We start from the raw sequence: 23,496 nt of genomic DNA on the forward strand, positions 1-23,496 counted from the left end.
AAGGACACTGTTAATTTTTTAATATATATAGAGTATAATGAATCTGGTGTGGTTCATTGTTTGCGATTGTGATTTAATAACCCACCACCTTGCTGTCCCTCGCCGAGGCCACTAGAGAGATAGTGGCCTTCGGGTAAATTCAGGTAAATATTATTCAATAGTTGACAAGGGAGGGTGTTACTGTAGTGAGGTTTGGCACCAGCGCCGGCAGCGAGGGGCTGGCAACACCGTCGGCAGATCAGCTGTTTCAGTGTTCCGTGAGACGTGGTGGAGGGAGGTGCTGCCTGCCCGGGCTCCCTGTGTTTGTTATTATTTTCTTTCCTCCCTCGTGGTCTAGCAGGTTACCAAACTGCGAGTTATGCGCGGATACATATTACAAGTGACAGGAATACGCGAAGGCTACAGAGAGGAGAGGAGGGGCTAAGCCCGTGCCTGCTAGCTTTACCAGCAGCAGGAGGCTGACCCAAGTCTTTGTTGACAGGACTTACCACAGGTGAGCCTCAAACTCCTATATATCTCCCTACTTACCTGTCGTACCAGGGAGTAGAAGGCGCATATACATCCTATATAACCCTACTCTCGTCTCCACAGCTGCTCTCGTTAACAGGTTAACGGTATTCGCGTTAAAAAGGTTTTTTCTATATATGTGTGGTCGGGCTGGGATCACGTAGTGTCCAAAAAGTTCCCCAGAGAGAGAGACCTTGGACGTCACACCTCGCACGGTACATACTGTGCCTCTTTGGTGCTCTACGGTGATGTTAGGTACGGTGTGGCGACGGCAGAACTGTGTCTTGGGGTCTTAAGAAGCTGAAGGGACGACGGCGACGACGTTTCGGTCCGTCTTGGACCATTCTCAAGTCTCACAATCGACTTGAGAATGGTCCAAGACGGACCGAAACGTCGTCGTCGTCCCTTCACCTTCTAGTGTGTGGTCTGGTCAAGTTACTTCAGCCACGTTATTGTGACTCCTCGCCTGCATTGGGTCTAAGACTTAGTGGGGGGAGGGCTTGGCCTGGTCTGGGTCATCGCTGCTCTTAAATCAATCCTAAAAGCAACCCTTACCTATCCTAATCCAGTATATCCCTACCCAAGCAAGGTTAACCAAGTCTAAACTTATCCTAACCCAACCCAACCTAAATTAACCTATCCTAACTTATCTAAACCCAGATTAACTTATCCTAACTCCTGCTCATAACTTATCCTAACTCCTGCTCATAACTTATCCTAACTCCTCCTCACAACTTATCCTAACTCCTCCTCACAACTTATCCTAACTCCTCCTCCTCGTAACTTATCCTAACTCCTCCTCACAACTTATCCTAACTCCTCCTCATAACTTATCCTAACGCCGCCTCATAACTTATCCTAACTCCTCCTCCTCATAACTTATCCTAACTCCTCCTCCTCATAACTTATCCTAACGCCGCCTCCTCGTAACTTATCCTAACTCCTCCTCACAACTTATCCTAACTCCTCCTCATAACTTATCCTAACTCCTCCTCCTCACAACTTATCCTAACTCCTCCTCGTAACTTATCCTAACTCCTCCTCATAACTTATCCTAACTCCTCCTCCTCGTAACTTATCCTAACTCCTCCTCGTAACTTATCCTAACTCCTCCTCACAACTTATCCTAACTCCTCCTCATAACTTATCCTAACTCCTCCTCATAACTTATCCTAACTCCTCCTCATAACTTATCCTAACTCCTCCTCATAACTTATCCTAACTCCTCCTCATAACTTATCCTAACTCCTCCTCACAACTTATCCTAACTCCTCCTCACAACTTATCCTAACTCCTCCTCATAACTTATCCTAACTCCTCCTCCTCATAACTTATCCTAACTCCTCCTAATAACTTATCCTAACTCCTCCTCATAACTTATCGTAACGCCGCCTCATAACTTATCCTAACTCCTCATAACTTATCCTAACTCCTCCTCCTCATAACTTATCCTAACTCCTCCTCCTCATAACTTATCCTAACTCCTCCTCCTCATAACTTATCCTAACTCCTCCTCCTCATAACTTATCCTAACTCCTCCTCCTCATAACTTATCCTAACTCCTCCTCCTCATAACTTATCCTAACGCCGCCTCATAACTTATCCTCCTCATCCCCACTAACCCAAATTACCCTACCCCCTCCCCCCCACCCAACTCATCCCAACCCAAATTAACTCATGCTAACTCGTCTCAACCTCCTTAATAATTTAACCAATTTCAACCAAACATATTGGGACAGAGAGATAAAATGTTTTGAGTAACTGTAATATAAAATAATAATTTGTATGATAATTGTGATGAGTAAGAATGTGTTGAGTAACCTTTCACTAACGAGAGATGCATCACACTGATAACGTATGCTCAGCTCACACTGATAACGTATGCTCAGCTCACACTGATAACGTATGCTCAGCTCGCACTGATAACGTATGCTCAGCTCACACTGATAACGTATGCTCAGCTCACACTGATAACGTATGCTCAGCTCGCACTGATAACGTATGCTCAGCTCACACTGATAACGTATGCTCAGCTCGCACTGATAACGTATGCTCAGCTCGCACTGATAACGTATGCTCAGCTCGCACTGATAACGTATGCTCAGCTCGCACTGATAACGTATGCTCAGCTCACACTGATAACGTATGCTCAGCTCGCACTGATAACGTATGCTCAGCTCGCACTGATAACGTATGCTCAGCTCACACTGATAACGTATGCTCAGCTCACACTGATAACGTATGCTCAGCTCACACTGATAACGTATGCTCAGCTCACACTGATAACGTATGCTCAGCTCACACTGATAACGTATGCTCAGCTCACACTGATAACGTATGCTCAGCTCACACTGATAACGTATGCTCAGCTCACACTGATAACGTATGCTCAGCTCACACTGATAACGTATGCTCAGCTCACACTGATAACGTATGCTCAGCTCACACTGATAACGTATGCTCAGCTCACACTGATAACGTATACTCAGCTCACACTGTTTAATTATCGTTGGTATTATAGAAATGCAGTTGTGAAAAATGTTTCGTTATATGCGATAACATATTTTTTTTATGATGTTAATACGTTCGCGGTGGTTTAAAGTTAATAATGTTATGGTTCACCTTGTAATTGTTATAATTTAAAATTAAAATGATTAAAATTTCACGTTAATAACTTAGGCTTATAGTTAACAAAAATGTATGATTCCTGATTTTAAATCTTGCTACATGTCATCTTAAGAGTAAAGGGAATTTCAAGAGGCCTATTGGCCTATACAAGGCAGCTTCTAATTATATCAACCTAAACTCATTCGTATACAGTATATGTCTAACCTACGCTTGAAACAATGCAGCGATCCCAAGTGTTACCCTGTAATCTGTTCCATAAATCAACAACCCTGTTTCCAAGCCAATGCTTACCAGTCATTCCTGAATCTTAAACGTATCCAATTTATATCTTATTGTTACATGTTTTACGAATACTGTAGAGCTGCATCATAATATCAGTCACAACAAGAGCCACGTTGCTCTACACCAGAGCAAGAGCTGGTCTGGACCAAGAGCTGGTCTGGACCAAGAGCTGGTCTGGACCAAGAGCTGGTCTGGACCAAGAGCTGGTCTGGACCAAGAGCTGGTCTGGACCAAGAGCTGGTCTGGACCAAGAGCTGGCAACAGAAGCCAATTTTGGTTTTATTTAATATAATTTGGTAAATTCGCACACACACAGTGACCCTAGACTGTGTGAAGGGTTACATAGTGTGTGTCAAGAGCCAGCTAGAGTGTTCCACAGTGTGTGTCAAGAGCCAGCTAGAGTGTTACACAGTGTGTGTCAAGAGCCAGCTAGAGTGTTACACAGTGTGTGTCAAGAGCCAGCTAGAGTGTTACACAGTGTGTGTCAAGAGCCAGCTAGGGTGTTACACAGTGTGTGTCAAGAGCCAGCTAGAGTGTTACACAGTGTGTGTCAAGAGCCAGCTAGGGTGTTACACAGTGTGTGTCAAGAGTCAGCTAGAGTGTTACACAGTGTGTGTCAAGAGCCAGCTAGAGTGTTACACAGTGTGTGTCAAGAGCCAGCTAGAGTGTTACTCAGTGTGTGTCAAGAGCCAGCTAGGGTGTTACACAGTGTGTGTCAAGAGCCAGCTAGAGTGTTACACAGTGTGTGTCAAGAGCCAGCTAGGGTGTTACACAGTGTGTCAAGAGCCAGCTAGAGTGTTACACAGTGTGTGTCAAGAGCCAGCTAGAGTGTTACACAGTGTGTGTCAAGAGCCAGCTAGAGTGTTACACAGTGTGTGTCAAGAGCCAGCTAGAGTGTTACACAGTGTGTGTCAAGAGCCAGCTAGAGTGTTACACAGTGTGTGTCAAGAGCCAGCTAGGGTGTTACACAGTGTGTGTCAAGAGCCAGCTAGGGTGTTACACAGTGTGTGTCAAGAGCCAGCTAGAGTGTTACACAGTGTGTGTCAAGAGCCAGCTAGTGTTACACAGTGTGTGTCAAGAGCCAGCTAGAGTGTTACATAGTGTGTGTCAAGAGCCAGCTAGAGTGTTACACAGTGTGTGTCAAGAGCCAGCTAGAGTGTTACACAGTGTGTGTCAAGAGCCAGCTAGAGTGTTACACAGTGTGTGTCAAGAGCCAGCTAGGGTGTTACACAGTGTGTGTCAAGAGCCAGCTAGAGTGTTACACAGTGTGTGTCAAGAGCCAGCTAGAGTGTTACACAGTGTGTGTCAAGAGCCAGCTAGAGTGTTACACAGTGTGTGTCAAGAGCCAGCTAGGGTGTTACACAGTGTGTGTCAAGAGCCAGCTAGGGTGTTACACAGTGTGTGTCAAGAGCCAGCTAGAGTGTTACACAGTGTGTGTCAAGAGCCAGCTAGAGTGTTACAGTGTGTGTGTCAAGAGCCAGCTAGTGTGTTACACTGTGTGTGTCAAGAGCCAGCTAGAGTGTTACACTGTGTGTGTCAAGAGCCAGCTAGAGTGTTACACTGTGTGTGTCAAGAGCCAGCTAGAGTGTTACACAGTGTGTGTCAAGAGCCAGCTAGAGTATTACACAGTGTGTGTCAAGAGCCAGTTAGTGTTTTACACTGTGTGTCAAGAGCCAGCTAGAGTGTTACACAGTGTGTGCCAAGAGCCAGCTAGAGTGTTACACAGTGTGTGTCAAGAGCCAGCTAGGGTGTTACACAGTGTGTGTCAAGAGCCAGCTAGGGTGTTACACAGTGTGTGTCAAGAGCCAGCTAGAGTGTTACACAGTGTGTGTCAAGAGCCAGCTAGAGTGTTACAGTGTGTGTGTCAAGAGCCAGCTAGTGTGTTACACTGTGTGTGTCAAGAGCCAGCTAGAGTGTTACACTGTGTGTGTCAAGAGCCAGCTAGAGTGTTACACTGTGTGTGTCAAGAGCCAGCTAGAGTGTTACACAGTGTGTGTCAAGAGCCAGTTAGTGTTTTACACTGTGTGTCAAGAGCCAGCTAGAGTGTTACACAGTGTGTGACAAGAGCCAGCTAGAGTGTTACATAGTGTCAAGAGCCAGCTAGAGTGTTACACAGTGTGTGACAAGAGCCAGCTAGTGTGTTACATAGTGTCAAGAGTCAACTAGAGTGTTACACAGTGTGTGTCAAGAGCCAGCTAGAGTGTTACACAGTGTGTGTCAAGAGCCAGCTAGAGTGTTACACAGTGTGTGTCAAGAGCCAGCTAGAGTGTTACATAGTGTCAAGAGCCAGCTAGAGTGTTACACAGTGTGTGACAAGAGCCAGCTAGAGTGTTACATAGTGTCAAGAGCCAGCTAGAGTGTTACACAGTGTGTGACAAGAGCCAGCTAGAGTGTTACACACTGTGTCAAGAGCCAGCTAGAGTGTTACACTGTGTGTGTCAAGAGCCAGCTAGGGTGTTACACAGTGTGTGTCAAGAGTCAGCTAGAGTGTTACACAGTGTGTGTCAAGAGCCAGCTAGAGTGTTACACAGTGTGTGTCAAGAGCCAGCTAGAGTGTTACTCAGTGTGTGTCAAGAGCCAGCTAGGGTGTTACACAGTGTGTGTCAAGAGCCAGCTAGAGTGTTACACAGTGTGTGTCAAGAGCCAGCTAGGGTGTTACACAGTGTGTCAAGAGCCAGCTAGAGTGTTACACAGTGTGTGTCAAGAGCCAGCTAGAGTGTTACACAGTGTGTGTCAAGAGCCAGCTAGAGTGTTACACAGTGTGTGTCAAGAGCCAGCTAGAGTGTTACACAGTGTGTGTCAAGAGCCAGCTAGAGTGTTACACAGTGTGTGTCAAGAGCCAGCTAGGGTGTTACACAGTGTGTGTCAAGAGCCAGCTAGGGTGTTACACAGTGTGTGTCAAGAGCCAGCTAGAGTGTTACACAGTGTGTGTCAAGAGCCAGCTAGTGTTACACAGTGTGTGTCAAGAGCCAGCTAGAGTGTTACATAGTGTGTGTCAAGAGCCAGCTAGAGTGTTACACAGTGTGTGTCAAGAGCCAGCTAGAGTGTTACACAGTGTGTGTCAAGAGCCAGCTAGAGTGTTACACAGTGTGTGTCAAGAGCCAGCTAGGGTGTTACACAGTGTGTGTCAAGAGCCAGCTAGAGTGTTACACAGTGTGTGTCAAGAGCCAGCTAGAGTGTTACACAGTGTGTGTCAAGAGCCAGCTAGAGTGTTACACAGTGTGTGTCAAGAGCCAGCTAGGGTGTTACACAGTGTGTGTCAAGAGCCAGCTAGGGTGTTACACAGTGTGTGTCAAGAGCCAGCTAGAGTGTTACACAGTGTGTGTCAAGAGCCAGCTAGAGTGTTACAGTGTGTGTGTCAAGAGCCAGCTAGTGTGTTACACTGTGTGTGTCAAGAGCCAGCTAGAGTGTTACACTGTGTGTGTCAAGAGCCAGCTAGAGTGTTACACTGTGTGTGTCAAGAGCCAGCTAGAGTGTTACACAGTGTGTGTCAAGAGCCAGCTAGAGTGTTACACAGTGTGTGTCAAGAGCCAGTTAGTGTTTTACACTGTGTGTCAAGAGCCAGCTAGAGTGTTACACAGTGTGTGCCAAGAGCCAGCTAGAGTGTTACACAGTGTGTGTCAAGAGCCAGCTAGGGTGTTACACAGTGTGTGTCAAGAGCCAGCTAGGGTGTTACACAGTGTGTGTCAAGAGCCAGCTAGAGTGTTACACAGTGTGTGTCAAGAGCCAGCTAGAGTGTTACAGTGTGTGTGTCAAGAGCCAGCTAGTGTGTTACACTGTGTGTGTCAAGAGCCAGCTAGAGTGTTACACTGTGTGTGTCAAGAGCCAGCTAGAGTGTTACACTGTGTGTGTCAAGAGCCAGCTAGAGTGTTACACAGTGTGTGTCAAGAGCCAGTTAGTGTTTTACACTGTGTGTCAAGAGCCAGCTAGAGTGTTACACAGTGTGTGACAAGAGCCAGCTAGAGTGTTACATAGTGTCAAGAGCCAGCTAGAGTGTTACACAGTGTGTGACAAGAGCCAGCTAGTGTGTTACATAGTGTCAAGAGTCAACTAGAGTGTTACACAGTGTGTGTCAAGAGCCAGCTAGAGTGTTACACAGTGTGTGTCAAGAGCCAGCTAGAGTGTTACACAGTGTGTGTCAAGAGCCAGCTAGAGTGTTACATAGTGTCAAGAGCCAGCTAGAGTGTTACACAGTGTGTGACAAGAGCCAGCTAGAGTGTTACATAGTGTCAAGAGCCAGCTAGAGTGTTACACAGTGTGTGACAAGAGCCAGCTAGAGTGTTACACACTGTGTCAAGAGCCAGCTAGAGTGTTACACTGTGTGTGTCAAGAGCCAGCTAGAGTGTTACACAGTGTGTGACAAGATCCAGCTAGATTGTTACACACTGTGTCAAGAGCCAGCTAGAGTGTTACACAGTGTGTCAAGAGCCAGCTAGTGTTACACAGTGTGTCTGGAGCCAGCTAGTGTGTTACACAGTGTGTGTCAAGAGCCAACTAGAGTGTTACACACTGTGACAAGAGCCAGCTAGAGTGTTACACACTGTGACAAGAGCCAGCTAGAGTGTTACACAGTGTGTGTCAAGAGCCAGCTAGAGTGTTACATAGTGTCAAGAGCCAGCTAGAGTGTTACATAGTGTCAAGAGCCAGCTAGAGTGTTACACAGTGTGTGACAAGAGCCAGCTAGAGTGTTACATAGTGTCAAGAGCCAGCTAGAGTGTTACACAGTGTGTGACAAGAGCCAGCTAGAGTGTTACACACTGTGTCAAGAGCCAGCTAGAGTGTTACACTGTGTGTGTCAAGAGCCAGCTAGAGTGTTACACAGTGTGTGACAAGATCCAGCTAGATTGTTACACACTGTGTCAAGAGCCAGCTAGAGTGTTACACAGTGTGTGTCAAGAGCCAGCTAGAGTGTTACACAGTGTGTGTCAAGAGCCAGCTAGAGTGTTACACAGTGTGAGTCAAGAGCCAGCTAGTGTGTTACACAGTGTGAATCAAGAGCCAGCTAGAGTGTTACACAGTGTGAGTCAAGAGCCAGCTAGAGTGTTACACAGTGTGAGTCAAGAGCCAGCTAGAGTGTTACACAGTGTGAGTCAAGAGCCAGCTAGAGTGTTACACAGTGTGAGTCAAGAGCCAGCTAGAGTGTTCCACAGTGTGTGTCAAGAGCCAGCTAGAGTGTTACACAGTGTGTGACAAGAGCCAGCTAGAGTGTTACATAGTGTCAAGAGCCAGCTAGAGTGTTACACAGTGTGTGACAAGAGCCAGCTAGTGTGTTACACACTGTGTCAAGAGCCAGCTAGTGTGTTACATAGTGTCAAGAGTCAACTAGAGTGTTACACAGTGTGTGTCAAGAGCCAGCTAGAGTGTTACACAGTGTGTGTCAAGAGCCAGCTAGAGTGTTACACAGTGTGTGTCAAGAGCCAGCTAGAGTGTTACACAGTGTGTGACAAGAGCCAGCTAGAGTGTTACATAGTGTCAAGAGCCAGCTAGAGTGTTACACAGTGTGTGACAAGAGCCAGCTAGAGTGTTACACACTGTGTCAAGAGCCAGCTAGAGTGTTACACTGTGTGTGTCAAGAGCCAGCTAGAGTGTTACACAGTGTGTCAAGAGCCAGCTAGTGTTACACAGTGTGTCTGGAGCCAGCTAGTGTGTTACACAGTGTGTGTCAAGAGCCAACTAGAGTGTTACACACTGTGACAAGAGCCAGCTAGAGTGTTACACACTGTGACAAGAGCCAGCTAGAGTGTTACACAGTGTGTGTCAAGAGCCAGCTAGAGTGTCACACAGTGTGTGTCAAGAGCCAGCTAGAGTGTTACACACTGTGACAAGAGCCAGCTAGTGTGTTACACAGTGTGTGTCAAGAGCCAACTAGAGTGTTACACACTGTGACAAGAGCCAACTAGAGTGTTACACAGTGTGACAAGAGCCAGCTAGAGTGTCACAGTGTGTCAAGAGCCAACTAGAGTGTTACACAGTGTGACAAGAGCCAGCTAGAGTGTCACACAGTGTGTCAAGAGCCAACTAGAGTGTTACACACTGTGACAAGAGCCAGCTAGAGTGTCACACAGTGTGACAAGAGCCAGCTAGAGTGTTACACAGTGTGACAAGAGCCAGCTAGAGTGTCACACAGTGTGTCAAGAGCCAACTAGAGTGTTACACACTGTGACAAGAGCCAGCTAGAGTGTCACACAGTGTGACAAGAGCCAGCTAGAGTGTTACACAGTGTGACAAGAGCCAGCTAGAGTGTCACACAGTGTGTCAAGAGCCAACTAGTGTTACACAGTGTGACAAGAGCCAGCTAGAGTGTTACACAGTGTGTCAAGAGCCAACTAGAGTGTTACACACTGTGACAAGAGCCAGCTAGAGTGTCACACAGTGTGACAAGAGCCAGCTAGAGTGTTACACAGTGTGACAAGAGCCAGCTAGAGTGTCACAAACCACCATCTGGCAGGATGGGTGGTACACACAGGGCTGTGTGACGAGTAGTGTGCTCCGGCACATTTTGGATGCATTACGAGTGTGTGGTCAAGAACAAAGCCTCACCTTGGACAGTGACGCGCCGCCTACTGCAACACCCGCAGCCGTTGTTGTGGTTTTAGATTTGGACACTCAGAACGAAGTGTCCATGTAGCACGGGCTATGGTGAGCCCCTAAGAACGAAGTGTCCATGTAGCACGGGCTATGGTGAGCCCGTAAGAACGAAGTGTCCATGTAGCACGGGCTATGGTGAGCCCCTAAGATTGCAGTCGTCAGTCGACGCACTTAAGCTGTGGAAGCCACCTCCTATCCACATCTTTAAGGCCAGATAAGACCTGGACTTAGAACGTCAGGATAGTTTAGTAATAATAATACAATAGGTACAGCAATAGTGTGTTAAGGGAGCCGGTTGGCCGAGCGGGTTCGATTTCATTTCAAATTACGTCCAAATTTGGCCATAGCGCGCATACAAGTTTTGTACAAGTGAAGGTTCATACACGGAGGATGACAAAGAAATTAGTGAAATCCTAAAAAAGCAGTATGAGGACATGTTTAGCACTCCAATAAACAACATGAAGGTGGAAGATCCAGACAATTTCTTTATGCGGGATATTCAAACCCCGGTAAATATAACTGATATAAACACGAGCGCACTAAATTTTGAAAAAGAAATTGAAAACATGCCCATGCACTCGGCCCCAGGTCCAGACTCATGGAATTCAATATTTATAAAGAAATGCAAAGTGCCGGTAGCACAGGCACTCAGTATAGTGTGGAGGAAGAGCTTGGACACGGGGGAGATACCAGATGCACTTAAAGTAGCAGACATAGCCCCTCTACACAAGGGAGGGAGCAAAGCATTGGCAAAAAATTATAGACCAGTTGCACTAACATCGCACATCATAAAAGTATTTGAGAGAGTGATTAGGAGTCAGGTCACCAATTTCATGGAGACCAATGACCTTCATAACCCAGGCCAACATGGATTTCGAGCGGGAAGATCGTGCCTCTCACAGCTACTTGAGCACTACGACAAAGTCACTGAGGCATTAGAAGAAAAACAGAATGCTGATGTGATATACACGGACTTCGCAAAGGCCTTCGATAAATGTGACCATGGCGTGATAGCACACAAAATGAAGTCAATGGGAATAACCGGTAAAGTAGGACGCTGGATACTCAGTTTTCTGTCAAACAGGACTCAGCGAGTAACTGTCAACCATATAAAATCTAGTCCAAGTGCAGTGAAAAGCTCTGTACCTCAGGGTACAGTCCTTGCACCACTGCTTTTCCTTATTCTCATATCAGATATAGACAAAAATACAAGTCACAGCTTCGTATCATCCTTTGCAGATGACACAAAAATCAGTATGAAAATTACCTCGGCTGAGGACATTGAAAAACTTCAAGCTGATATTAATAAAGTTTTCGACTGGGCATCAGAAAATAACATGATGTTTAACAGTGATAAATTCCAGGTACTCAGGTACGGTAAAAATGAGGACCTTAAACATAATACAGAGTACAAAACACAATCAAATGTACCCGTAGTAGGAAAACAGCATGTAAAGGATTTGGGAATAATAATGTCTGACGACCTAACGTTTAAGGAGCATAACCAAGCAAATATTGCGACAGCCAGAAAAATGATAGGATGGATTACGAGAACTTTCAAATCCAGGGATCCCATCACAATGGTTGTACTCTTCAAGGCACTTGTGTTGTCCCGTCTTGAGTACTGCTCAGTACTCACTTCCCCCTTCAAAGCAGGAGAGATTGCTGAAATAGAGGGAATACAGAGAACATATACGGCACGCATAGACGCAATAAAGCACCTAAATTATTGGGATCGTCTCAAAGCCCTCCAAATGTACTCACTAGAAAGAAGACGAGAGAGATATCAAATAATATACACCTGGAAGATACTGGAGGGCCAAGTACCAAATCTACACAGTAAAATAACAACGTACTGGAGTGAACGACATGGAAGAAAATGTAGAATAGAACCAATGAAGAGCAGAGGTGCCATAGGCACAATCAGAGAACACTGTATAAACATCAGAGGTCCGCGGTTGTTCAACGTCCTCCCAGCAAGCATAAGAAATATTGCCGGAACAACCGTGGACATTTTCAAGAGGAAACTAGATTTGTTCCTCCAAGGAGTGCCGGACCAACCGGGCTGTGGTGGGTATGTGGGCCTGCGGGCCGCTCCAAGCAACAGCCTGGTGGACCAAACTCTCACAAGTCGAGCCTGGCCTCGGGCCGGGCTTGGGGAGTAGAAGAACTCCCAGAATTCCATCAACCAGGTATCAACCAGGTATACGAGCCAAAAGTGACGTTATTTTTAAGAGGACGGGTTGGATTGCGAATCGAGCAACCCGTCCTCTTAAAAATAACGTCACTTTTGGCTCGTATGCGCGCTATGGCCAAATTTGGACGTAATTTGAAATGAAATCGACTCGCAAAAGTGACGCCGCAATCAGGGCTCCCGGGTTCGATTCCCGGTGGGAACAGCAATGGCGGACACGAGCGACCTTGGCGGGGTATTCAAACAAATCTTGGCGGGAAAAACAAACCCCCGGCTGGCATTTATTTGCTTATCGCAGTCGGAAACTGTTGATAAGAACTTTTACAATTCACGTGATAATTGTTGGATTTAGCGGGTACACAGCAGCTTAAATAAACATTGAATAACATCTAGCTTATAATTTGAAAGGTGATATATCCCTGGAAACTCAGACCGAAACTGTGTATTTTCCACTTGTTACAATTTGTTACATCTTGGCTTAACGTGTTTATGACGTATTAGAACGTTGTTACAACTTGCTATATTGGTTGTTATAACTGGTTAGGAGGCGTTAAAACTTGTTCCAACGTTGTACCAACGTAGTTTCGGTGTGTGTTCGGCGGGCTATACGTACTGGACGAAAACAAAGTGTTGTTTCGTAGCAATGGCCTTTGGCAACTCAGTGACCTTTGGTATATATATATGTAGCCTAAGATCACATGTATGACGGGTCTCATTATTACCACTATCCCCTACACCTTACTTTGCTCCTCAGCTCTCTCTTGCCTATTTATTGCCTGTCTCTACCTCCTCTTCATTACGGGCTACTCATGCCCGTGCCACCTCTTGGGTGGCTTAATCTTCATCAATCTCCTCTTCACAATCGACTTGAGAATGGTCCAGGACGGACCGAAACGTCGTCGTCCCTTCACCTTCTAGTGTGTGGTCTGGTCAACACGGGTGACGTTAGTGACTTAAAAGGGCATTAACGAGATCAGTAAAACTGTGGTTTAGTGGCCCCACGTTGTAGTTAGTTTTGGAGAGTAACTTTTGAGCGTTCCTTAGGCTCCCGTGTGTAGTCTGCATCGCTATGAAGTGCAGCGGTTATACTATTTGAAATGCAGGTTGCAGAACTCTTCACGGGAGACATCTCCCGTCACGTAGGGTGCAGTCGCACCTCCACAGATCTCCAGTATCAGCTCTTGATACTGGTAATGGCTCGAAAGGGCCACCACTTACGGGCTATTCATGCCCGTGCCACCTTTTGGGTGGCTTAATCTTTATCTATCAATCAATTAATCATCAGAACTCTTAATAAGAAAATTTGATTATTACAGAGCAATTTTTCCCACTTTTGTTTTCCACTGTTATGAATCTCTGGGTTTCAATTGTATTTATTTTTTTTTATTTTTCTAAGTCACCGACCCATCACTGACGGGTCATTGTTTCAGCTGATAGTTTTTCCTGCTAATGTTAGCGTTATGTCAAATTGTCTCTTAGGATCACTTTGCGGAAGACTAGTTAACGCCACGTGACGGTACCACCACCTGACGCAGGTAAACAAACACCACGTGGCGGTACTACCACCACCTGATGCAGGTAAACAAACGCCACGTGGCGGTACCACCACCACCTGACGCAGGTAAACAAACACCACGTGGCGGTACCACTACCACCTGACGCAGGTAAACAAACGCCACGTGGCGGTACCACCACCACCTGACGCAGGTAAACAAACACCACGTGGCGGTACCACTACCACCTGACGCAGGTAAACAAACGCCACGTGGCGGTACCACCACCACCTGACGCAGGTAAACAAACACCACGTGGCGGTACCACCACCACCTGACGCAGGTAAACAAACGCCACGTGGCGGTACCACCACCTGACGCAGGTAAACAAACACCACGTGACGGTACCACCACCACCTGACGCAGGTAAACAAACACCACGTGGCGGTACCACCACCACCTGACGCAGGTAAACAAACACCACGTGGCGGTACCACCACCTGACGCAGGTAAACACCGTCCGACGCTGGTTAAAAAAACACCAGATTTCAAACACCAACCCCATTTTCTTTGATTAACAGAGTTTAACTGTTATATTAATTATTAATTGGCTTATGGGTGCATATTGTACGTCAGAAATTCGTGTCATATCAACGAGTAAAGTCACCATTGAACCATTAATATTCGTATACATTGCCAAGCCTTCTCCCTTAGACTAATACTGGAATATGCAGCATCGGCCAGGAACCCACACCTTGCGAAGCAAAATTAAAATTGAAAAAATGCAGAGGCTTTCAACTTGATTAGTGCCAGGGTTAAGAAGGTTAAGCTACGAGGATAGGTTGAAGGAACTGTACCTCACAACTCTGAAGGACAGAAGAAACCGAGGAGATATGACCACAATATACAAGATATTGAAGGGGAATAGACAGGGACCAGCCTTGAGGGGATATTGAGAGGGAATAGACAAGGACAAGGACTGAAAGTTATTGAAGCCACCTCCGTCCACAACTTTAAGGACAGGCTCGACAAAGAATTTGAAGGTCAGAATAGTTCAGCAGTAACGCACCACAAGGCCAGTAGGCGGGGGACCAGGAGCTACACCTCACTTCCCCGTAGTCACTGATAGATAAGTACTATTGTAAAATTCACGTGGCGTCTTAATTTTTCTCTCTTACAAAATTAACATGTAATTTAGCCTAATCGGAGTAATTCAATTAGATCTTATTGCACTGAAAATGCTGCTTATATTCACTGCTACACAGGCCAGAACATTATACCCAAGACAGTGAAATAAAATGGAGTCATTATACCCGTTAGGCACATGTCCAAGATTGGCGGCGGTGACCCGACGTCGAATCTGCGTTAATTCAACGCGAGACGCTGAATTCGGCGTTGAAATGACGTTACTCTTGCATATCGTACCCGCTGGGTTAAGCGCAAGCCAGCGTTAATAGCCTCGTTACTGCTCAGGGCTCAGGCAATACCAGAAAAAGGAAGATAACGCATGCAGATCGCGTGTGACAGCAGGCAGAATAAAATAATAGCCTCATGCAAAACAAAAACATTCCAAGATAACACACACACACACATTACTCGGTTGATAACATCGTGATAACGGCAGAATTTGTTGATCACTGTTATCTGTTACTCTCTCTCCTTGTAACAATTAGTTCAACGGGTTGATATTGACTCCTCGCATTGCACAACGGCAGGTATTGTGCACTGGTGATTAAGTAACTTGATGAGAATTCAGAACTTACAACTAACGTAAATGAAGATTATATAGCCTAGGCTTATAATGTAGCCTAGGCTTATAATGTAGCCTAGGCTTATAATGTAGCCTAGGCTTATAATATAGCCTAGGCTTATAATGTAGCCTAGGCTTATAATGTAGCCTAGGTTTATAATGTAGCCTAGGTTTATAATGTAGCCTAGGTTTATAATGTAGCCCTAGGCTTAAAATGTAGCCTAGGTTTATAATGTAGCCTAGGTTTATAATGTAGCCTAGGTTTATAATGTAGCCCTAGGCTTATAATGTAGCCTAGGTTTATAATAAAGCCTAGGTTTATAATATAGCCTAGGCTTATAATATAGCCTAGGCTTATAATATAGCCTAGGTTTATAATATAGCCTAGGTTTATAATATAGCCTAGGCTTATAATATAGCCCTAGGCTTATAATATAGCCCTAGGCTTATAATATAGCCCTAGGCTTATAATATAGCCCTAAGCTTATAATATAGCCTAGGTTTATAATATAGCCTAGGCTTTATAATATAGCCTAGGTTTATAATATAGCCTGGGTTTATAATATAGCCTAGGTTTATAATATAGCCCTAGGCTTATAATATAGCCTAGGCTTATAATATAGCCTAGGCTTATAATATAGCCTAGGTTTATAATATAGCCTAGGTTTATAATATAGCCTAGGTTTATAATATAGCCTATGTTTATAATATAGCCTAGGCTTATAATATAGCCCTAGGCTTATAATATAGCCCTAGGCTTATAATATAGCCCTAGGCTTATAATATAGCCTAGGTTTATAATATAGCCCTAGGCTTATAATATAGCCCTAGGCTTATAATATAGCCTAGGTTTATAATATAGCCTAGGTTTATAATATAGCCTAGGTTTATAATATAGCCTAGGTTTATAATATAGCCTAGGCTTATAATATAGCCTGGGTTTATAATATAACCTGGGTTTATAATATAGCCTAGGCTTTATAATATAGCCTAGGCTTTATAATATAGCCTAGGCTTTATAATATAGCCTAGGCTTTATAATATAGCCTAGGCTTTATAATATAGCCTAGGCTTTATAATATAGCCTAGGCTTTATAATATAGCCTAGGCTTTATAATATAGCCTAGGCTTATAATATAGCCCTAGGCTTATAATATAGCCCTAGGCCTATAATATAGCCCTAGGCTTATAATATAGCCCTAGGCTTATAATATAGCTCTAGGTTTATAATATAGCCTAGGTTTATAATATAGCCTAGGTTTATAATATAGCCTAGGTTTATAATATAGCCTAGGTTTATAATATAGCCTGGGTTTATAATATAACCTGGGTTTATAATATAGCCTAGGCTTTATAATATAGCCTAGGCTTTATAATATAGCCTAGGCTTTATAATATAGCCTAGGCTTATAATATAGCCTAGGCTTTATAATATAGCCTAGGCTTTATAATATAGCCTAGGCTTTATAATATAGCCTAGGCTTTATAATATAGCCTAGGCTTTATAATATAGCCTAGGCTTTATAATATAGCCTAGGCTTTATAATATAGCCTAGGCTTTATAATATAGCCTAGGCTTTATAATATAGCCTAGGCTTTATAATATAGCCTAGGCTTATAATATAGCCTAGGCTTTATACTATAGCCTAGGCTTTATAATATAGCCTAGGCTTTATACTATAGCCTAGGTTTATAATATAGCCTAGGCTTTATAATATAGCCTAGGTTTATAATATAGCCTAGGTTTATAATATAGCCTAGGTTTATAATATAGCCTAGGCTTATAATATAGCCCTAGGCTTATAAATTAAATATGCAGTTCCTTTTTGTGATCAGTTTTAGATTTAGTTTTTTCTGGACATTGGCGCTGGCTTTTAGTAGGCCTAGAGCATAGGTCTAGAGCGTATGTGGTAGAGCATTGTCAGAACATTTCTGGTTCGGTAACAGGGTTGTTGATTTGTGGAACCAATTACCGCGTAACGTGGTGGAGGTGGGGTCCCTCGATTGTTTCAAGCGTGGGTTGGACATGTATATGAGTGGGATTGGCTGGTTATAGATAGGAGCTGCCTCGTATGGGCCAATAGGCCTTCTGCAGTTACCTTTGTTCTTATGTTCTTATCTTAGGGGGGTAGAAATAGCCTAAGCTACTCTATCCCTTTGAGATGTATTTATTGCTTATCTCAATAAACATACTTGAACTATGTTCTTATGTTAGGCTAGTCCTGTGCGCTGCCTACAAAGTAGACCTATTTTGTTGACCAGACCACACACTAGAAATTGAAGGGACGACGACGTTTCGGCCCGTCCTGGACCATTCTCAAGTCGATTGAGATTCTCACAATCGACTTGAGAATGGTCCAGGACGGACCGAAACGTCGTCGTCCCTTCAATTTCTAGTGTGTGGTCTGGTCAACATACTTCAGCCACGTTATTGTGACTCATCGCCTGCCTAGAGACCTATTCGTCATTATCCGGCTTAGCAAACTTGTGGAGTTTGGATAATAGGCTGGATACTAATCTCATCAAATGTGAAGTTTATGTGAATTAAGTCTCATACCTTGAGGCCATTGTGTTCTTGAATGTGAATTAATCCAAGAATTGATGTGTAATTATTTGGTGATCTTTAAGAAGTGTGTAGGTTAAACGTAGGTCTCCAATAATGACAGTTCGGTAGCTTAGTTACGGCGTTAGGCCTAAAGTTATCTGGTCCAAGATTCATCGGGATTCGGGATTTGGTTTGTGTGTTACAATACGTTATTGTAAACGATGTAATAATAGGATATGGAAGGCCTATGTTGACAATAATTCAGCTGTGTTGTTGTTGTTATAGATTCAGCTACTCGGAACAAGTTCCAAGTAGCACGGGCTATGGTGAGCCCGTAGTGGACTTACCTGGCACAGGAGCGGTGCTGTCACAATTGAGCAATGTTGCTAACACGTCAATGTAAGTCCAGGGGGAGGGGGTTAAGTCAGAAGGGGAGTTATCTTGAGATTTCGGGACTTAGTGACCCCGCGGCCCGGTCCTCGACCAGGCCTCCTTTTTGTTACACACCCCCAGGAAGCAGTCCTAAGCAGCTGTCTAACTCCCAGGTACCTATTTACTGCTAGGTAACGGGGGCATCAGGGTGAAAGAAACATTTTACCCATTTGTCTCCGCCTTCACCTGGGATCGAACCCGGAACCTCAGGACTACGAATCCGAAGCGCTGTCCACTCAGCTGTCAGGCGCAGCGGACAACAATAGCGCGGATGGTCCGACTCTCCCGACAGCATGAAAGACGTGTTGACTAGTTCTCCTTATCTACAAGCACTCCAGGGAGCCGGTCGGCCGAGCGGACAGCACGCTGGACGTGTGATCCTGTGGTCCCGGGTTCGATCCCAGGCGCCGGCGAGAAACAATAGGCAGAGTTTCTTTCACCCTATGCCCCTGTTGCCTAGCAGTAAAATAGGTACCTGGGTGTTAGTCAGCTGTCACGGGCTGCTTCCTGGGGGTGGAGGCCTGATCGAGGACCGGGCCGCGGGGACACTAAAACCCCGAAATCATCTCAAGATAACCTCAAGCACTCTTCACCTAGCGGGAGTTAGATAACTGTTGTGGGTGGCATCCTGTGGAAGGTCAGTGGCTGACCTTCAGCAGTATGTCCCCCAGACAGGAAACGTTGGTCAGAATCATACTTAATTTGTGTTTATTTAACTGGCTCCCGTACATGGCTTCTTGTACATGTTGCACGTAAGGGGTTGACCTCTTGGTAAAGCTGCCTAAGAATAGGCTATATCTAAGTGTTAAATTCAGTGACAAACTTGCTTATCTCAGACAATAGGCTGTTTATATTTAGGCCGTGTGTGTGTGTGTGTGTGTGTGTGTACTCACCTAGTTGTGCTTGCGGGGGTTGAGCTCTGGCTCTTTGGTCCCGCCTCTCAACTGTCAATCAACTGGTGTACAGGTTCCTGAGCCTATTGGGCTCTATCATATCTACACTTGAAACTGTGTATGGAGTCAGCCTCCACCACATCACTGCCTAATGCATTCCATTTGTCAACCACTCTGACACTAAAAAAGTTCTTTCTAACATCCCTGTGGCTCATGTGGGTACTCTACTCACCTGTGTCCTCTTGTTCACGTACCACCCGTGCCAAACAGTTTATCATTATCTACTCTGTCAGTTCCTCTGTTAATTTTATAGGTAGTGATCATGTCTCCCATAACTCTTGTCTTCGTGTCGTGAGGTTCAGTTCCAGTACTGTTTCCTCGTAGCTCATTCCTCTCAGCTCGGGGACCAGCCCGGTGGCATACCTCTGAACCTTTTCAAACTTCGTTTTGTGTTTGACTAGATGTGGACTCCAGGCTGGAGCTGCATATTCCAACATTGGTCTGACATACGAGGTACGGGTAGGTAAGGTACAAGGTTCTGAATGATTCCTTACACAAGTTTCTGAAGGCAGTTCTTATGTTCGCCTGCCTTGCATACGCCGCTGATGGTATCCTTCAGATGACCAGACCACCCACTAGAATGTGAAGGGACGACGACGTTTCGGTCCGTCCTGGACCATTCTCAAGTCGATTGAGAATGGTCCAGGACGGACCGAAACGTCGTCGTCCCTTCACATTCTAGTGTGTGGTCTGGTCAACATACTTTAGCCACGTTATTGTGACTCATCGCCTGCGTATCCTTCTGATGTGGGCTTCAGGGGACAGGTCTGGTGTGATATCAACCCCCAAATCTTTCTCTCATCCTGACTCCTAAAGGATTTCCTCTCCTAGCTGGTATCTTGTGTTTGGCCTCCTGCTCCCTACACCTATCTTCACCACTTTGCACTTTGCTCGAGTTAAACTCAAGTAGCCATTTGTTGGGCCATTCCTTCAGTGTTAGTGTAGGAAGTTTGCGGGTTGTATGTAGGTTATCTCGCGCGGTCGGAGACGCGGGTAATCCTGTATTACTCACACCGGATGTCTTGTTTATACCAGATAAGTGTTTACATTCCTTCATCTTTAATTTGGCTGGTCGTTAACCAACGCGTTTTCGCGAAATTGTCGTACTAAAGTGCCTTAATCTAACCTACCAGAACACCCACGAACAGAAAACGGGGCATTATGTAAATTTGGCGGGCCGCTATCATTTTGCTGGTACGATGGTTTTTTGTTCTTAGTTGCGTATCCACCGAAATGTGACGGTCTCTTGCCCTTCCTTGCCCTCCCCCTGCCCTCCCCCTGCCCTTCCTTACCCTCCCCCTGCCCTTCCTTGCCCTCCCCCTGCCCTTCCCTGCCCTCCCCCTGCCCTTCCTTGCCCTCCCCCTGCCCTTCCCTGCCCTCCCCCTGCCCTTCCTTGCCCTCCCCCTGCCCTTCCTTGCCCTCCCCCTGCCCTTCCTTGCCCTCCCCCTGCCCTTCCTTGCCCTCCCCCTGCCCTTCCTTGCCCTCCCCCTGCCCTTCCTTGCCCTCCCCCTGCCCTTCCTTGCCCCTCCCCCTGCCCTTCCTTGCCCTCCCCCTGCTCTTCCTTGCCCTCCCCCTGCCCTTCCTTGCCCTTTCCCTGCCCTTCCTTGCCCTTCCTTGCCCTCCCCCTGCCCTTCCTTGCCCCCCCTGCCCTTCCTTGCCCTCCCCCTGCCCTTCCCTGCCCTCCCTTGCCCTCCCCCTGCCCTTCCTTGCCCTCCCCCTGCCCTTCCTTGCCCTCCCCCTGCCCTTCCTTGCCCTCCCCCTGCCCTTCCTTGCCCTCCCCCTGCCCTTCCTTGCCCTCCCCCTGCCCTTCCTTGCCCTCCCCCTGCCCTTCCTTGCCCCTCCCCCTGCCCTTCCTTGCCCTCCCCCTGCTCTTCCTTGCCCTCCCCCTGCCCTTCCTTGCCCTTTCCCTGCCCTTCCTTGCCCTTCCTTGCCCTCCCCCTGCCCTTCCTTGCCCTCCCCCTGCCCTTCCTTGCCCTCCCCCTGCCCTTCCTTGCCCTCCCCCTGCCCTTCCTTGCCCTCCCCCTGCCCTTCCTTGCCCTCCCCCTGCCCTTCCTTGCCCTCCCCCTGCCCTTCCTTGCCCTCCCCCTGCCCTTCCTTGCCCCTCCCCCTGCCCTTCCTTGCCCTCCCCCTGCTCTTCCTTGCCCTCCCCCTGCTCTTCCTTGCCCTCCCCCTGCCCTTCCTTGCCCTCCCCCTGCCCTTCCTTGCCCTCCCCCTGCCCTTCCTTGCCCTCCCCCTGCCCTTCCTTGCCCCCCCTGCCCTTCCTTGCCCTCCCCCTGCCCTTCCTTGCCCCCCCTGCCCTTCCTTGCCCTTCCCCTGCCCTTCCTTGCCCCTCCCCCCCCTGTCCTTCCTTGCCCCCCCTGCCCTTCCTTGCCCTCCCCCTGCCCTTCCTTGCCCCCCCTGCCCTTCCTTGCCCTTCCCCTGCCCTTCCTTGCCCCTCCCCCCCCTGTCCTTCCTATCCTCCTTCCCTCCATGTTGATGATTAGTGTAGCCTCGCGCACTCTTCAAAATATCGGTACTGTAATGGGCAAAATAATTTTACGATTGGTTTAACGTAAGTTACAGCGAGTACTTTAAAAAGTACAGTGTACACTGTATACTGTACAGTGTACATAATCCATACAGTCCTGTATGGATTATGTACACTGTATGGATGGATTATGTAAGCTTTGTGAGTACTGTATGTAGATACTTTACGGGTTATTCATGCCCGTGCCACCTCTTGGGTGGCTGAATATCTATCAATCAATCATGTAGATACTGGTAGAGCTGAACGAATTCACAAGGGCCGTGACGAGGATTCGAACCTGCAGGTTCGTGGACGCAGGTTCGAATCGTCGTCACGGCCCTTGTGGATTTGTTCATTTGATGCATCACGCAATTGTGATTTGTGTGTGTCACTGGTAGAGGTTACAGGAGAGCCTACACCAGGTTGATGGGAGTAGCGGCGCACTCTACTCGCCTAGTTGAGCTCTGGCTCTTTGGTCCCGCCTCTCAACTGTCAATCAACTGGTGTACAGGTTCCTGAGCCTATTGGGCTCTATCATATCTACATTTGAAACTGTGTATGGAGTCAGCCTCCACCACATCACTTCCTAGTGCATTCCATTTATTAACTACTCTGACACTGAAAAAATTCTTTCTAACGTCTCTGTGGCTCATGTGGGTACTCTACTCACCTGTGTCCTCTTGTTCGTGTCCCACCAGTGTTGTCTTGATGATGAAGATTAAGCCACCCAAAAGGTGGCACGGGCATGAATAGCCCGTAAGTGGTGGCCCTTTTGAGCCATTACCAGTATCAAGAGCTGATACTGGAGATCTGTGGAGGTGCGAATGCACCCTGCGTGACGGGAGATGTCTCCCGGACCAAGTGGAGCCTCGGTGAGGTGTGAGAGTGTTGTCTTGACTCCACGGTACTTATATACAGGCGAGTGAAGAGAGGCATGAGGTGTAAGGTCAGCCAAGGCCCGTAGCCTTGTGCTACGTGCCGCCCACAACAGTTGGCTAACTCCAAGGCAAAGTTAAATCTTAATGTCAATAAAAACATCGTCTGGGGGAATGTGTCATGTTTGGTCCAGACGAACGGGACAACGTTGATGGGACGCCTCCTTACAAGGCGGGGGGGGGGGGGGGGGGGGAACTATCAGGGGGGAAAGCGCCAAGCCATTACCACTATATAGCACTGGGAAGGGATCAGGATAAGGATTTGGGATGGGACGGAGGGAAGGAATGATTATCTTGAGGTTATCTTGAGATGATTTCGGGGCTTTTTTTTTTAGTGTCCCCGCGGCCCGGTCCTCGACCAGGCCTCCACCCCCAGGAAGCAGCCCGTGACAGCTGACTAACACCCAGGTACTTATCTTAGTCCTAGGTAACAGGGGGCATAGGGTGAAAGAAACTCTGCCCAATATTTCTCGCCGGCACCTGGGATCGAACCCAGGACCACGGTGTTTACCATAGAGTTGGGTGTTGTTCAGGTGGTGTTGCATGTTGTTGCCCCCCCGGCTGTGTTGCAAGGGACTCAATCATGGTAATAGTTATTATGGTCGATTTTCGTTTAACGGGAAAACGCTCATGATATGAACCTCCGGTGTTCAATTATGTATCTGAGAGTGCTGCGTGACAGT

At 46.6% G+C, this 23,496-nt stretch overlaps 1 protein-coding gene across 1 annotated transcript in view; it reads left to right on the top strand.

Annotated features, from left to right (window-relative positions):
- The first annotated feature begins 249 nt into the window (after positions 1-249).
- Positions 250-23,496, top strand: part of Oatp30B (Organic anion transporting polypeptide 30B) — a 154,552-nt gene continuing 131,305 nt past the window's right edge. Inside the window, exon 1 of the transcript XR_011228087.1 lies at positions 250-493. The gene's annotated coding sequence lies outside the window, so the exon portion shown is untranslated. The remainder of the gene's footprint in view (positions 494-23,496) is intronic.

Source organism: Procambarus clarkii, chromosome 11 (assembly GCF_040958095.1).
Source record: "Procambarus clarkii isolate CNS0578487 chromosome 11, FALCON_Pclarkii_2.0, whole genome shotgun sequence".
Lineage (NCBI taxonomy): Eukaryota > Metazoa > Arthropoda > Malacostraca > Decapoda > Cambaridae > Procambarus > Procambarus clarkii.